The 18,048-nt window shown below is 36.4% G+C and overlaps 1 protein-coding gene across 7 annotated transcripts in view; it reads right to left on the bottom strand.

Moving 5' to 3' along the window:
- LOC105468375 (kelch like family member 13) overlaps positions 1-18,048 on the bottom strand; it is a 209,602-nt gene that overhangs the window by 158,219 nt on the left and 33,335 nt on the right. The window lies entirely within an intron of this gene.

Here is an 18,048-nt window from a genome sequence, read left to right as displayed (position 1 = left end):
TCATGATGTGGTCAAATGGAGAAAGAGGTTGGGCATAGTGACACATACCTGTAATCCCAGCACTTTGGGAGGCCGAGGTGGGAAGACACCTGAGACCAGGAGTTTGAGACCAGCCTGGGAAACATAGTGAGACCCCCATGTCTCCAAACATTTAAAAATTAGCCAGGTGTGGTGGTGCATGCCTCTATTCCCAGCTACTCAGGAGGCTGAGGTGGGAGAATTGCTTGAGCCCCGGAGGTCAAGGCTTCGGTGAACCAAGACTACACCACTGCACTATCACCTGGGTTACAGAGTGAGACACTCTCAAAAAAAAAAAAAAAAAAAAAAAACCCACAAGTGAAGAAAGAAGTCCTCATTCCCTCTATTTCTCCCTTCTCCCCTATATTAGTCTGTTTTCACGCTGCTGATAAAGACATACCCGAGACTGGGCAATTTACAAAATAAGGAGGTTTAATGGACTTACAGTTCCATGTGACTGGGGATGCCTCACAATCATGGTGGAAGGCAAGGAAGAGCAAGTCACATCTTACATGGATGGTGGCAGGCCAAAAGAGAGCTTGTGCAGGGAAACTCCCCTTTATATAACATCAGATCTCGTGAGACTTATTCACTATCACAAGAACAGCATAGGAAAGACCCGCCCCCATGATTCAATTACTTCCCACTGGGTCCCTACCACAATACGTGGGATTCAAGATGAGATTTGGGTGGGGACACAGCCAAACCATATTATCCCCCAATATCATCCTCTCTACATACACTTGGCTGTGGATATGATAGTAGATTGACTGAAATTTTAGACCTATCTATACTGGGGGTTGCTGTTAACATTATTGTGATACAAATGTAGAATGTAACAATAGAAAGTCATAGAAGAATTAAGGAATAATTCTGAAAGTTGAGGGAAGGGATGTTTGGAAAATAATGGTTAAACTTCCTAACAATATAAAGTTGGCTATCCAGACTGTATGTCCAGCTTAGTTTTATAACTTTTACTCACTTCCACCAGTCATGACTTCCCATTTCTCTTCCTTGCCAGTAATTGTCATGTGAGCCTGCCTCTATTTCACCCTCGTATCTGTCAGGGAGGTCACTCTAGATCAAACCATATTGTTTCAGTGCTGGGACAGACCTTAAAAGATTCTATTATCTTCCTACCCTTAACATACTTTATAAATGAGGAACCTGGGTCCTCATAGCTAACTAATTTTTAGCAGAGTAGAGATTAGAAACAATGTCTCTCCTTTCTGACTCCCTTGTCCTATTTTTTCTGCTTTTTTCCATTTTAGTTCCCCATTATAGTCACAGATTTTGCTATCTGCTAATTACTGGAATGTTCTACCTATATAAACTGTTAAAAAAAAAAACTGTTTGTTTCTCCTTAGGAGTCTCCTTGGTGTGAAAGAACACTATGACCTTAGCAGAAATGTGGGTTCTACCTAAGGGTTTGTTTGTGAAGTAAAATCCTCAACCATAAATCTGTCAGCCCTTGTAGGTTGAGAAAAAACTGGTTTTCATAAGGGTCCAGAATCTCTTTTAATGCATATTTATGAGTCTGACCTGGCAGCAGACATTCATGTGCATTTCATCTAGTGTAACAAATTTGTTGGCCTCATCCTGCTGTGGGGGTTGCACCTGCATTTTTCTTAGTAAATCGTGCTTTCTTCACTTATCATGCAAACTGCCAGGCCAGGAAATTTTCCATGGATGTTCCCACTCCTTTGGATTATGCCACTGCTTTCTGTATGAGCTGGCTGGAGCAAGATAGGGTAAATATCACATGTCTTTCAAGCCGGTCACTGAATTTATGACCATGGCAAACATTTTCCACTGGTGATTTTGTAGGAGCTTACTGCCAAGTTGTAAACTCTACATAAAATATCTGTGCCCATAATTATTATCTACATTTGAAAACTGGACCTCCAATAAAGTCATTTTTGATTCAATGCCACCCACCCCCAAATTGTTTCACTATAAAAATTTGATAAGATTTTCTTGGGGTTGTGAGGTTGCTTCTATTTTATTTCTTTCTTTTCCCCTGTCCCAACGTGGGCACATTTAATTATCCCTCCCCAAGTGTTCCCTTCCCTTCTAGAGATTCACTATTTATATTGGGAGTTACTGATAGAATGCACTACACATATGAATAGTATGGGGGAAATAATACATTGAGAACTACTGGTTCAGCCCCTTTGGATTGGAAATTGTTTAGACGGTCTGTGAGGCTTTTTGACTCAGTATCTCAGATCACTGCTCTTTTCCCAAGCTCAATATACTACAGTTAATATTCTTGTGTCTGTGACGCTTCTGAGAGGTGACAAAGGTTTATTTCAGTCTTTATTAGACAACATGTATGGGTTAACTAGGCAAAGTGGGGAAGGGAGTGGGCATTCCAGGCTGAGGGAGTCACATAAGGGAAATAAAACATAAACTAGAGCAGAGAAGTCAGTTTGTTTGCTGTGTGTAGAAGATTATGAGAATTAGCAAGTGACCAAGTCCATACTGAAGGGTTTATGTGTAACTCAAAAAAAGTTTTTTTTATACTGATGATACTGGGGAGCCACTGAAATACTTTCAAGTAAGAGTGACTTCAGAATAGCATTAGCAGTATTTATGAAAATGCAGTTGAACAAACTGAAGGAGGGCAAGTCCTGAAGTCAGTGGATCAATTAGAAAACTGATAGAGTAATTCAAACAAAAGAGTCTGAACTAAGAAAAAAGAGAGAGGAGGGATGAATTGAAAGCTATTGTACGGTTTCACTACTAGAATGGATGCAGGAGTGAAAAGTGGGGAGGAATAAAGAATAAAGCTCGGGTTTCTGGCTTGCACTACTTGGTGCAAGACCTGCCATTCCCAGTGGCATGGAATAAAAGAGGAAGGGGGAGAGGAAAAAGAAAATCATGTAGGATAGGATGAAGAGTTAAATTCTGGGCAGGTTAAAATCAAGGCACTGTGTGCCATCCAAGTTATCTAGTAGACACAAAAGAATTAATAGATTTCAATGAGATCTTTCTTATTATCAGGAGATATTCTAACTGAAGGTTCGGTATGCTTTACCAAAAGTTCATTATTTGCTCACTAGTGTAATAGTATGCTAGATTATATTTCTGTGTCATAAGATATTTGTGGGGAAAAACTGTTTTTAAATGCTTCATTAAAATAGTTAAGACAGTTTTTTTTTTAAGTAAAAGCAAGTTTATTAAGAAAGTAAAGGAATAAAGAATTGCTACTCCATAGGCAGAGCAGCCCAGTTTCTAATTTTATGTTTATTTGAGCACTAGGAATTTCAGCATTAGTGATTATTAATATTTATACTTTATTTTACAATAGTTTTTGTCTCTTCTATTTCTTCTTTCTTAATAAGGTTAAACTGCAGTTTCAGTTGAGGTCACTGGCACCTTATTTAGAAAGAGTAGCATAAGAAGGGAATGTTGTAATATGTTCCAGCATTGAGGTTTATTTTGAAATTAATTCTTCTGAGAGGTTTTTTTTAAATGTGACTGCAATGTAACAAAACTAACCAATCACAAGATAAATTATTATACACAATTGGGATTTATCTGCAACTTTAAAATAACTTGGAAGTTTTTTGGTTATGTGATCACTATAGTTTCTGAAGCATTATCATTTAGTTAGACCTTTCCAGGAATTTGTTTAGCATGCCTTAGATAAAACTGCTTCCTTTTTAAGGAGGTGGCTCCAACAGCAGTCATTGCATTGGGAGAAGGACTGGGAAGAAGAGACTCGTGGAGCATTTTGTAGAGAAAAAAGGGTCTAATGGTTAATTTGTGTGTCAACATGGTTATTTGGTCAACCATCATTCTAGATGTTTCTGAGTAAAGTAGGTTACTTTGCGTAAAGTAGGTTATCCTTCCTAATGTTGGTGAGTCTCATCCAATCATTTGAAGCCCTTAATAGAAAAAAAAACTGCTCCTTTTTCTGTCCCCCATCCCCAGACAAGAAGACTGCCTTTGGCTGGAGCTTCAATATTAACTCTTCCCTGGGTCTCCAGCCTGTAGGCTTCCACAGTTCCTTAAAATCTTTTTTCTCTTTCTTTTCTTTCCTCCTCTCCTCTCCTCTCCCCTCCCCTCCCCTCTTCTCTCTCTCTCTCTCTCCTCCTCCTCCTCCTCCTCCTCCCAACCCCTATCCCTTGACAGATAATCTCCTAATGGTTCTAATTCTCTCTGAACAACCCCAATTATTAACACAGGGAGAAACATACTTTTGCTTTATTACTATATTTTGCTTTCCACATCCACCTCTGTGTTTCCTCTTGGCTTGGTGCTTTCTGGAATCATGTGGCACACTTGATTATGGCTGAACTTCAGTGAAAGTGCTAAGACCTTACAGTATAGCAAGGCACACTGCTTGCTAGCTGGTGTGATGGGTCTCCAATGAACTAGGCTAAGTACTTAATGAGTTTACAACTGGAAGCAATCAAACATCTATATGAGACAATGCCAAATGTGATCAATTCTATAAGAGAAAGTTAAGTAGCATGCAGTGGGAATCTACAAAAAGTAATTACTTCTGCTTGGGCGAATGAGGACGTTTGGGGCTGGTCCTTAAGGATGGATGAGGTTTAAATTACTACCTTGTTGTGGAGGGTGTGGGAGTATAAAAGTATATTCAAAAACGAGGGAACATGGTGAGAAAAGGCCTGGGACCAGGGAAGTAGGGGGTGCATTATGAATAAGGAAAGATGTTACTTATTATGCACCAGTATTTTGTGGGGAGCACTCACCAAGGAGATATGCTCAGAAATAAACAGGCCCTAGAAAGGAGACAGCCTGCTGTTTTCTCTCAGCAGCCATGGAATATAAATGTGTACAAATACAAGTTTACATGTATTCTCTGTTTTCTTCCATCAAAGTTGCTTCTGTTTGGGGACACCACAGCCTTACCATATAATTTGGTCTGTTCTGTCTGGGACTAATTTTTACCTCTGGGTTAAGTGTCACTCAGGGAAAAAATGAACCTTGGGGTCTGACAATCCCTACTTCACAATTGCATTCATAGTCATAGGGGCTTGCAGCTTCATGGGAACATTTACTCTTTGCTAGTGAGGCATTCTTTTGCAATAATTCAAAATGAGATGGCATATATAAAAGTACCTTACAAACTCTAAAGTAATGTACAGATGCAGACATTATTATAAGTTTTTTTTCTAGAAACAGTGGATATTATGTGAATGCCATATTCAAGTTTTTGAGCAAGGTTCTTACTCTAACTTTCTGCAATCGAATATCTGTGTAACAACTTTTGTTTTAAAAGTTACTTTTATTTTCAAATTGGCCATTTTTGAACCTCATTCAAAGGATTTACTTAGTAGAGGTAGCAGAAGGGGTTCCTTATGGTTTAGTGTCACCTATAGCAGTTTGTTGGCAAGTTCGTATTTCATAATCACAAATGATGGTCCAATTTATAATACAAATCACATGGGTTTAATTTTAAACATTTTAATTAGGTGTATTGAGGTGTAATTTACATATGGAAAAATTCACACTTTTTAGGTGTACAGCTGAGTTTTGACAAACATATAATAGTCATAATTACAACCATAATCAAGATACAGTATAGAACAATTCCATCACTGTACAACTTTCCTTTATGTTGAATCACTCACTTTTCACCCCCATTCTCCAGCAAGTACTGACTTGTTTTCTGTCCCTATAATTTTGCCTTTTCCAAAATGTCATATAAATGGAATCATAATATATTTAGCCTTAATGAGTCTGACCTCTTTTAGTTGATTAGCATTAACACCTTTGAGATTCATCCAAGTTTTTGTATGTATCAGTACTTTGTCCCTTTTTATTGTTAAGTAGTATTTTTTTGGTGTACATATACCACTGTTTGTTTATTCAATCACCAGTTGAAAACCACTCAGACTGTTTTCGGTTTAAGGCAATTATAAATAAAGCTGTCATAAACATTTATATACATATTTTTCTGTGAACATAAGCTTTTACTTGTCTAGGGTAAATACCTTGAAATGAGATTGCTGGATCATATATTAAGTGTATGTTTAACTTTGTAAGAAACTGCCAAATTATTTTCCAGGGTACTCATACCATTTTGTACTTCCATCAGCAATGTATGAGAGTTTTACTTGCTCACAATCCTTGCCAGCACCTTTGCATTGTCAGTTAGGTATTCTTTTTTTAATTTTAGACATTCTAGTAGGTTTCTAGGGGTATCTCATATTTTATTGCAGGTAAATTATACTACAGTAAAATTGATCATCTAAAAATAAAAGACAATCAACAAAAAAGGATAAAATAATAGTAATATGCAAAAGTGACTAAGAATAAAAATTCAAAGGAGAAAAAGAATTCACAAAATTCAAAAGAAAAGCACAAATAGGGCAAATGATTTGAAATTGTAAATTCGCCGAAAAAGAAATGTGAATATCCAAGAAGCACAAGAAAAGATTCAGCCATCTCTAGCTAAATATCAGGACATAAAATAAGGCTTAAAAGATGTATAGGAAGTCTAGCCAGAGCAATCATGAAACAGAATGAAATAAAAGGTATCCAAATAGGAAAAAAAGAAGTTAAACTATCCCTCTTTGCTGATGATATAATTCTATCATTAAAATACCCTAAAAACTTCACCAAAATGCTACTAGAACTGATAAACCATTTTAGCAAGATTTCAGGACACAAAACCAATGTACCAAAATTATTAACCTTTGTATACACCAAAAACACCCAGGCTGAGAGTCGAATCAAGAACACAATCCTATTTACAATAGTCACAAAGAAAATGAAATACCTAGGAACACCAAGAACCAAGGAGGTAAAAGATCTCTACAAGAACTATAAAACACTGCTGAAAGAAATGAAAGACAACACAAATAAATGGAAAAACATTCCATTCTTGTGGATTGGAAGAATCAATATCATTTAAATGGCCATATTACCCAAAGCAATTTACAGATTCAACGCTATTCCTATGAAACTACCAACATTATTCCTCACAGAATTAGAAAAAAAACTATTCTATAATTCATATGGAACCAAAAAAGAGCACAAATAGCCAAGGCAAAAGGAAAAAAGAAAAAAGCCAGAGGCATCACACTACCTGATTTCAAATTATACTATAAGGCTACATAACCAAAATAGCATAGTACTGGTACAAAAACAGACACATAGACCAATGGAACAGAATAGAAAACTCAGAAATAAAGCCACATACCTACAATCATCAGATCTTTGACAAGGCCAACAAATACTAGCAATGGGAAAAGGACTCCCTATTCAATATATGGTGCTGGGATAATTGGCTAGCCATATGCAAAAGAATGAAACTGGATACTTGCCTTTCACCATATACAAAAATAATTCAAAATGGATTAAAAAGAACTCAAAGTATAAAAAGTGTAGAAGAAAACCTATGAATACTCTTTTTTTTTTTTTTTTTTTTTTTTTTTTTTTGAGACGGAGTCTCGCTCTGTCACCCAGGCTAGAGTGCAGTGGCGTCATCTTCATCTCGGCTCACTGCCAGCTCCATCTCCCGAGTTCATGCCATTCTCCTGCCTCAGCCTCCCGAGTAGTTGGGACTACAGGCGCCTGCCACCACGCCCAGCTAATTTTTTTTTTTTTTTTTTGTATTTTTAGTTAGAGACGGGGTTTCACTGTGCTAGCAGGATGGTCTTGATCTCCTGACCTCGTAATCCACCCGCCTTGGCCTCCCAAAGTGCTGGGATTACAGGCGTGAGCCACCGTGCCCGGCCATGAATACCCTTTTCAACATCAGCCTGGGCAAAGAATTTTTGGATAAGTCCCCAAAAGCAATTGCAACAAAAACAAAATTTGACAAATAAGACCTAATTAAACTAAAGAGCTTCTGCACAGCAAAAGAAACTATCAACAAAGAGACAACGTACAGAATGGGAGAAAATATTTACAAACTATGCATTTGACAAACGTCTATTATCCAGAATCTATAAGTAACTTAAACAAATCAATCTGCAAGAAAAAACTCCATTTTAAAAATGGGCAAAGGACATGAACAGACACTTCTTAAAAGACATACAAGCAGCCAAAAAGCATATGAAGAAATGCTCATCACTAATCATCAGAGAAATGCAAATCAAGACCACAATGAGATACCCTCTTACACTAGTGAGAATGGCTGTTATTAAAAAGTAAAAGAACAACAGATGTCAGTGAGGCTACAGAGAAAATGGAACACTTACACACTGTTGGTGGGAATGTAAATTAGTTCAGCCGCTGTGGAAAGCAGTTTGGAGATTTCTCAAAGAACTTAAAACAGAGTTACCATTTGATCCAGCAATCCCATTACTGGATACATACCCAAAGGAAATTAGATCATTATACCAAAAATACACATGCATTTGTATGTTCATCATCATGCTATTCATAATAGCGAAGACATGGAATCCACCTAGGTGCCCATCAATGGTGGACTGGATAAAGAAAATGTGGTACATAGACAGCAAGGAATACTATGCAGCCATAAAAAAAGAAAAAAAATCATGTCCTTTGCAGCAACATAGATGCAGCTAGAGGCCATAATCACAAGCGAATTAACACAAGAACAGAAAACCAAATGCTGCATATTGTTACTTAGAAGTGGGAGCTAAACATTGAGCACATTTGGACATAAATATCGAAACAATAGACACTGCAGACTACTAGAGAGGTGAGGGACAGAGCGCAGCATGGGTTAAAAAGCTACCTATTGGGTATTTTGCTCACTACCTGAGTGCGACATACTCATGTAACAAACCTGCATATGTATACCCTGTATCTAAAATAAAAGTTGAAAATATTTTTAAATACTCCCTAATAAGAATAAATTATTTTTCTATCAAATTGTGTGTACACCTGTGCCAAAGAAAAAAGTACATCAGATATGTCAAGGGGGTGGGCAGATAGTTAAACTCACTCATCATGGGAGCATGACCTTTGGAACAACTTGTCAATATCTATAAAAAATAAGAATACAAATACCACTTGTTACAGTGGATTTTTTGTTTTTTTTAAAATTGATACATAATAATTGGACATATTTTGGGGGTACACATAACATTTTTGATACAAGCATACAATGTGCAGTGATCAAATCTGGGTAATTGAGTTATCTATCACCTCAAACATTTATCATTTCGTTGTGCTGGGAACATTTCAAGTCTTCTAGCTATTTTGAAATATTCAATAAATTATTGTTAACTACAGTCACCCTACTGTGCTATTAAACACTAGAACTTATTCTTCCCATTTAACTGTATGTTGGTACACATTAACCAACCTCTCTTCATTCCTCCTGCTCCTTCCCAACCTCTAGTAACCATCATTCTTCTCTCTACCTCCATGAAGTCAACTTTTGTATATGAGTGAGAACATGTAATATTTGTCTTTCCATGCCTGGCTTATTTCACTTAACATAATGACTCCCAGTTCCATCCATGATGCTACAAATGACAGGATTTAATTCTTTTTAAGGCTGAATAGTACTCCATTGTGTGTGCGTGTGTACATATACATATATACGTGTGTGTGTGTGTATATATAAGCTTTTCTGTAGTCATCCTTTGACATACAGTTAGGTTGATTTCATATCCTGGCTATCGTGAATAGTGTTGCAATAAACATGGGAGTGCAGATATTTCTTCAATATGCTGATTTCCCTCCTTTTGAATATATAGTCAGCAGTGAGATTGCTGTATCACATGGGAGATCTATTTAGATTTTTTTAGGAACCTTCACACTATTTCCCATAGTGGCTGTACTAATTCACAACTCCACCAACAATATGTAAGTTCCCTTTTCTCCACATCGTCCCCAGCATTTATTTTATGTCTTTTTGATAATAGCCATTGTAACAGGGTGAGATGATATTGCACTGTGGTTCTGATTTGCATTTCTCTGATGACTAGTGATGTTGAGCACTTTTTTTAATATATCTGTCGGCCATTTTATATCTTATTTTGAGAAACATCTGTTCAGCTCTTTTGCCAATTTTTAATCATATTATTTTCTTTTTTGCTAGTGAGTTGAGTTCCTTATATATTCTGGATATTATCTCCTTGTCAGATGCATAGTTTGCAAATATTCTCTCACATTCTGTAGGTTGTCTCTTCACTCTTGTTTCCTAGCTATGTAGAACCTTTCCAGTGTGAGGTAATCCCATCTGTCTATTTTTGCTTATGTTGCCTATGCTTTTGAAGCTTAGCCAAAAATTTCTTTCCCCAAAGAATTTCAGACAGCACTTCCCCTATGTTTTATTGTAGTAGTTTCAGGTCTTAGATTTAATTTTTTAATCCATTTTGATTTGATTTTTTTGTATATGGTGAGAGATAAGGGTCTACTTTTCATTTTTCTGCATATGGACATCCTATTTCCCCAGCACCACTTATTGAAGAGACTGTCCTTTCCTCCACTGCATGTTCTTAACACCTCTGTTAAAATCAGTTGGCTGTAAATATGTGTATTTCTTTCTGGGTTCTATATTCTTTTCTAGTGGTCTATGTGTTTGTTTTTATGCTAGTACCATGCTGTTTTCCTTACTCAGGCAATGTGATTCCTCCAGTTTTGCTCTTTTTACTAAGGATAGCTTTGGCTATTCTAGGTCATTTGCTGTTCCATATAAATTGTAAGATTGTTTTTCTCTATTTTTGCAAAAAAACATCATTGGTATTTTGGTAGGATTACATTGACTCTATGGATCACGTGGGGTAGCCAATATAGACAGCAGTATGGAGGTTCCTCAAAAACCTAAAAATAAAACTACCATATGATAGCAATCACAATTCCTGAGTATACACATGTATATATCATCATATCAAAAAGATACCTGCGCCCTCATGTTTACTGCAGTGCTATTAACAATAACCAAAATATGGAATCAATCTAAGTGTCCATCAATGGATAAATTAATTTTTTAATGTTATATACATACACAATGGAATACTATTCAGCCATAACAAAGAATGCAACCTGTCATTTGTGACAAAATGGATGAACTTAGAAGACCTTATGGTAAGTGAAACAAGACAAGAACAGAAGGACAAATACCACAGGATTCCACTCATAGTGGGGAATTTTTAAAAAGTTTATCTCATAGAAGTAGAGAACAGAATAGTGGTTACCAGCAGCTGGGCGAGAGTAGGGGGTGGGTAATGAGGAGAGGCTGCTCAACAAAACGTTACAGTTAGATAGAAGGAATAAGTTCTGGTATTCTATTGCATAGCGGGGTGACTACAGTTAACAATAACGTATTTTAAAATAGAAGAGAGGATTTCAAATGTTCTCACCATGAAGAAATGGCATATATTTGAGATGACTGATATCCTAATTACCCTGATTTGATCATTATATAATATATATGTATCAAAACATCACATTGTATCCCATAAATATGAACAATTATCATGTATCCGTTAAAAACAAAATAAAACGTTTTTAAAAGGCTAAAAATAGATGCACTATGCATCTAGTTTAATAAGCTACAAAAACAATGTTATAAATATCAAAGAAAGTACAAATGTAGAAATAATAAAAAACAAAAATAAATGAAATAGAAAACTAAAACAATAAATGATCAAGAAAATCAAAATGTGAGTTGTTGTAGTGGTTCACGCCTATAATCCCAACACTCTGGGAGGCCAAGGTAGGCGGATTGTTTGAGGCCAGGAGTTTGAGATCAGCCTAGGCAACATAGTGAAACTCTGTCTCTACAAAAAAATGTTTACAAACTTAGCTGGAAGTGGTCACATGCACTTGTAGTCCTACCTGTTCTTGGGAAGCTGAGGCAGGAGGATCCCTTGAGCCCAGAAGTGCTATAATTGCACCTTTGCACTCCGGCCTGGATGACAGAGTAAGACCCTGTCTCAAAAAAAAAAGTTGGGTTGCTGAGGATTTTATTAGCTGAATAATAGTGACAAACTTCTTAAAAGATTGATCCAGAAAAAGAGAAATAGTGTGAATATATTAGGAATAAAAATGAACATCACAATGCTACAGAGATTCAAAAGACTTTAAGAAAGATTGTGAGGAAAAAGGTACTTAGAGGAATAAACTAATGAAACTTCTCTGAGGGGCAATGAGGATATATTTATAAATGCACACGCCTTTTGCTGCAGAAATTCCAACTCTCAACGTATATCTCACAACTGTACACAGAAATGTGCAAGGCTGTTTTCAATATCAATCACAAAATCCATACCTAACTATAATGTCTCTATGTAGGAGACTATTTAGATAAATTATAAAACATTCAAATGACACAGCACTATGGAGTGATTAAAAATAAGGTAATAGGCTAGGTATGGTGGCTCACACCTATAATCCCAGCACTTTGGGAGGCCGAGGCGGATGGATCACTTGAGGCCAGGAGTTTGAGACCAGCCTGGCCAATATGGAGAAAACTCGTCTCTACAAAAAATAGAAAAATTAGCTAGGCATGGTGGCACGTGGCGTAGTCCCAGCTACTCAGGAGGCTGAGGCAGAGAATCACCTGAACCCAGGAAGCAGAGGTTGCAGTGAGCTGAGATCATGACACTGCACTCCAGCCTGGGCGACAGAGCAAGACTCTGTCTAAAAAATAATAGTAATAATAATGAGGTAACATACCACATAAAAAAAAATTGTACACAAATGCTAACAGCAGCTTTATTAATAATAAGTAAAAAGTGAAAATAACCCAAATGTCCATCAACCGATAAATGAATAAACATAAGTAGTAGTATATTCATACCTTGTAGAATTATTCATCCAGAGAAAGAAGAAAATACTAATACATGCTATAACTAAGACGAACATTTTAAACGTTATGCTAAGGGAAAGAACCCAGACACAATAGGCCATTTATTGTATTATTCCATTTATATAACATGTCCAGAATAAGCAAATCCATAGAGACAGAAAGCAGAATCATAATTGCCAGGAACTGGGGAAAGGGGAGATAGGAGTGTCTGCTAATTGGGTACAGGGTTTCTTTTTTTCCTTTTTTGAGAGTTTAGTACAGATTCAAACTTTATTATAGAACAAATGGGATGAGTAAAAGGATATATATATATATTTTTAATTTCAATAGTTTTGGGGGTACAAGTGGCTTTTGGTTACATGGATGAACTGTATAGTGGTAAAGTCTAGGCTTTTAGTGTACCTGTCACCCAAATAGTGTACATGGTACCCCATAGACAGTTTTTCATCCCTCATCCTCCTCCCAGTCTCCATCCTTCTGAGATTCCAGTGTCCACTATATCACTCTGTATGCTTTTGAATACCCACAGCTTAGCTCCCACTTAAAAGTGAGAACATATTATATTTGCTTTTCCATTCCTGAGTTACTTCTTTCAGGATAATGGCCTCCTGTTTCATCCACATTGCTACAAAAGACATTATTTCAGTCTTTTTTATGGCAAAGTAATATTCCATGGTGTGTGTGTTTAGATATATATATAATATATATATGTTTTATATATATATATATATATAATATATATATCATATATTCTTCATCCACTCATCAGCTTATGGTCACTTAGTTTGATTCCCTATCTTTGCAGCTGTGAATTGTGCTGCAATAAATATATGCATGAAGATGGAATTTTTTTCTTTTTTGAGATGGAGTTTTACTTTGCTGCTCAGGCTGGAGTACAATGGCACAATCTCGGCTCACTGCAACCTCTGCTTCCCGGGTTCAAGCGATTCTCCTGCTTCAGCCTCCCAAGTAGCTGAGACTACAGGAGTGCACCACCACAGCTGGCTAATTTTGTATTTTCAGTAGAGATGGGATTTCACCACATTGGTCAGGCTGGCCTTGAACTCCTGCCATCAATTATCTGCTCACCTCGGCCTCCCCAAAGTGCTAGGATTACAGGCGTGAGCCACCGTGCCCGGATGTCTTTTTTATATATGGCTTTTTTCCCCCCTTTGGGTAGATACCCAATAGTGGGATTGACAGATTGAATGGTAGATCTACTTTTAGTTCTTTGAGAAATCTCTAGACTGTTTTTCTTAGAGGTTGTACTAATTTACATTCCCACCAACAGTATATAAGCATTCACTGATGAAAATGTTCTAGAATCAGATCACTGTAATGGCAGCACAACTTTGTGAACATACTAAAAGAAACACTGAATTGAATACTTTAAAAAGTTGAATTTTATGGTATGTGAATTATATCTCAATTTTTTAATTATATAAGAAATAAAAGAATAAGGATATGTATTTATGTCCTGATATAGAAATATCTATAATATAAAGTTTTGTTAAGTAGCTATAAATCAATGTGTATCATGTACTTCCATTTGTGCTTAAGAGGATATACACACATGCTTGTATTTGCATAGAAAACATCTGTAAGCAAAGCAAATGAACAAAACAATACAATGGCTGACTCCAGAGACAGAAGACTTATTTTTCATGGATATTTTGGGTTTCTGTAAATGTTCTCCCATGTGTTAGATGGCTTTATAATTTAAAAAAAATAGAAAGCATATGAAATATGTACATTGAAATTCTTCCAGTCTATGAGGCATGTATTAAAATGTGTTAGCCCTATATGTACCTATGATGAAATACAAATTTGGTGAAATTATAAAACATAACCTTAACAAATAAGGATGTTACTCTACAAAAAAAAACTTTTATTTTTTACTGTTAGACATGACACTTAAATACTCTAAAAATTGGAAAATAGAGGATTTCTCTTATCGAAAATGAGAAAAATACAATATTTAAACTATGCCCAAGTCTCCAAAGTTTAGGTAAAATTTGAAATAATTCAAATCATAAAATCTCAAAGTTGAAATGGAACCTTCCAGATCAAATTGGTCCTGCCGCTTACACAATGCTTAATTTCCCTCTAAACTCTCATCCCTGTTAAGAAGTTAACTAGCCTTCCCTTAAACCACCTCTAGTAATGGGAACTCCCTATAATTTGAGATGGCCCATTCCATATTTCAATAGCTTTATCAGAAAAATCTCCTTATACTGAGGTGACATCTAACTCTTTGAAACTTCTACCCACTGAATCTGTTCTTTAAAATATATATATTATATATATATACACACACACACACAGACATATATATATATATATCTCTTCTGTGAGTACATTTATTCATTTATCTATTTACTTATATAAATTTATCTTAGGTTAATTAAATTATGAAACACTCTAAACCAGACATAATCATCCACATTTTTATCCCAAGAGTATACTTTTTCAAAATAAAAATTAATAAATTTGGGGACCTCTTTATCTAAAAGAGTCTGGAAATAAGATTTCTGACTTCTTTCCTTTTATTTATGTATGCATAATACAAAATTAAAGCACATTTTAAATGCTTAAAGAATTACATTTCAAAAAACTTTATCTGAATCTCTGTTATGGGAAAGGTCACTTTCTACCAAGTATTACAATTACTTTCGCCCTTCCCATCTGCTCCAGTAGACTCTTTGAGGGCAGCTTCCAGGTCTGATTCTTCCCTCACTGTACCAGCTAATGGAAAATATAGTGGCCCCAGGATCAGGGAATCTGAATTTGAGTCCCAGTTCCTTCTAAGTAGCTTGTTGCTTTTCCCAGGTCTCTTAACATTGCTGGGCTTCAGTTTCCTCATCTATAAACTCAGAGGGCTGATATATAGAGAGTTGTATTCAGCTCTGAATATTTTACACTTTTAGGATAAATTTTACTTATGACCGTCAATGGATCTTCTTCCCCTTTATCAGTGGATTTCAACTGCAAGAGCAGGGGAAAGCAATGCCACTGATACTATTTTGAAGCCATACTATCTAACTCCTTTAAGAGTAATACAACAGACAGGGCAAAGTAAATTCACTGTAAGCTACTGAAGTACCTAGGAAATTTATTGTTAAAGCAGATAGTCTTTCCCTCAATCCAATCTACATTTACTGTTTCAAAGAATGTAAAGCCTGTGCCAGTATTTTACGTCTCTAAAAAGTTTTGATGAGAATTATGTGATTACTAGTTAACCAGTACTGCAATAATGTATATGTTAATCATTACTTAAGCATTATACATAATACATTACTGAATTCAGTATGATACTCATCCCTATTCTGACTTCAAAATTTTTCTCTCATGAAATCTGTCATCTATACATCACTTCACTTTTATTGCCCTTAACGCAAACAGGATTTTAAATAAGTAAATTCTTAAAGATATAACAGACACATATGTGGTACATGTTTCTTAGATTTAGCATTTTGTCTTACAAACTAAGGAACTGTTGCCTACATAATGATCACTTTAAATAACTCTATTGACAAAGCAGCAAAAGAGAATATAAAGCCACTCCAAAATGTCTCCTGAGTTAGGACAAGGAATAGTTTCTGGTTTCAAGATACAATTAAACTATAATAACTTACAAAAAATTCAGCAAGGCCAAAATAAGTCAAAATTCCTCTGGAAAGATGAGAGAGATGCATTTTTTCCTTCTTTCTCCTACAAAATATGGCTAACAACCATGGATATTGTATATAAAAACAGAAAATGGTTCTGAAAGGTGGCAGGAAGAAGCAGATGAGCTAGGGACCTCAGGACCCAAGGAATAGCACAGTGGAGATTTTCCTGGGCATTCCATTTGCCTAATATATTCAAGGCATAAAGCTGAAGAAGTTGGCAACCTAGAAATGACAGTAAGTACAAACCAAGAAAAAGAGCAGAATGTCAGGACAGGAAACTTTTAGACAATAATTACTCTACTCCAACTAAACACTACAGAAAAAAATATGGCTGCACCCTCATCCACGTCACCAAAGGCTTAGTGGGAATCCTAGACTTCCACCTTCACAATGCTGTAATGAAACACACTCCTTTCTGCCCTGGGATGGGGTCAGAAGAGGCCCAGTGGAGAGCCAGGACTTTCACCACTATCCAGTGGCTGAGAGACCATTCCCCTAATGATGTCAGTAAAGGCTATGTGTAAAGCAGTAACAAGGCAATCTTAGCCCTCTCAGGCAGGGAGATATCACTGGAAGTCTAGTGAGGAGCCAGAACTTCCACCCTCACCCACCAGTAAGGAAAAACCACCCTCTTAGGTATCAAGAGAGGTCAATTAGGAAACCTGGATGTCTAGACCCACCTGGCAGTAATGAGGCAGTGCCCTCCCTCCCCTGACACAGCAGTATCAGATGAAGCCAGCTAAGACAGAAAGTTTCATTCATACGGCAAGATTTTAAATAAAATTAAGTAAATAAATAAAACAAAAAGTTTCAATAAGATCCAGAATCTTATGACATAATGCCCAAAATGTCCAGGTTGCCATCAAAAAATCATTTGCCATACCAAGAACCAGGAAGAGTCAGCTGCATTTAAAAAGTATCAATAGGGCTGGGTGTGGTGGCTCACACCTGTAATCCCAGCACTTTGGGAGGCCAAGGCGGGTGGATCATTTGAGGTCAGGAGTTTGAGGCCAGCCTTGCCAACATGGTGAAACCCCATCTCTACTAAAAATATACAAATATTAGCCAGGTATGGTGGCGTGCATGTATAGTACCAGCTACTCGGGAGGCTGAGGCAGAAGAATCTCTTGAACCAGGGAGGCAGAGGTTGCAGTGAGCCAAGATCACACCACTTCACTCCAGCCTGGGCAACAGAGCAAGACTCTGTCTCAAAAAAAAGAAAAAAGAAAGTACCAATAGATGCTGACAGCAAGATGACAGAGATATCAGATTCATCTGACAAAGATTTTAAAGTAGCCAACATAAAAACAGTTCAATGAGCAATTATGAAAACATTTAAAACCAAGTCTCAGGAAAAAACTAAAGTCTCAGTAAAGAAATAGAAGATATAAAGAAGAAACAAATGGAACCTTTAAAAGAAAAAAAATACAATAATTGTAATAAAATACTCAACAGATAGGCTCAACAGCAGAGTGGAAAAGACAGAGGAAAAATCAGTGAACTGTAAAATAGAACAACACTAATTACCCAACCTGAAAAACAGAGATAAAATAAACTAAAAAAAAATATGAATACAGAATTAGGGACCTTAGAGCTATAACAAACGATCTAACATTTGCATTATGAGAGAAGAAGGAGAGA

Source organism: Macaca nemestrina, chromosome X (assembly GCF_043159975.1).
Source record: "Macaca nemestrina isolate mMacNem1 chromosome X, mMacNem.hap1, whole genome shotgun sequence".
Taxonomy (NCBI): domain Eukaryota; kingdom Metazoa; phylum Chordata; class Mammalia; order Primates; family Cercopithecidae; genus Macaca; species Macaca nemestrina.
This window is presented reverse-complemented; position numbering and strand designations above follow the sequence as displayed.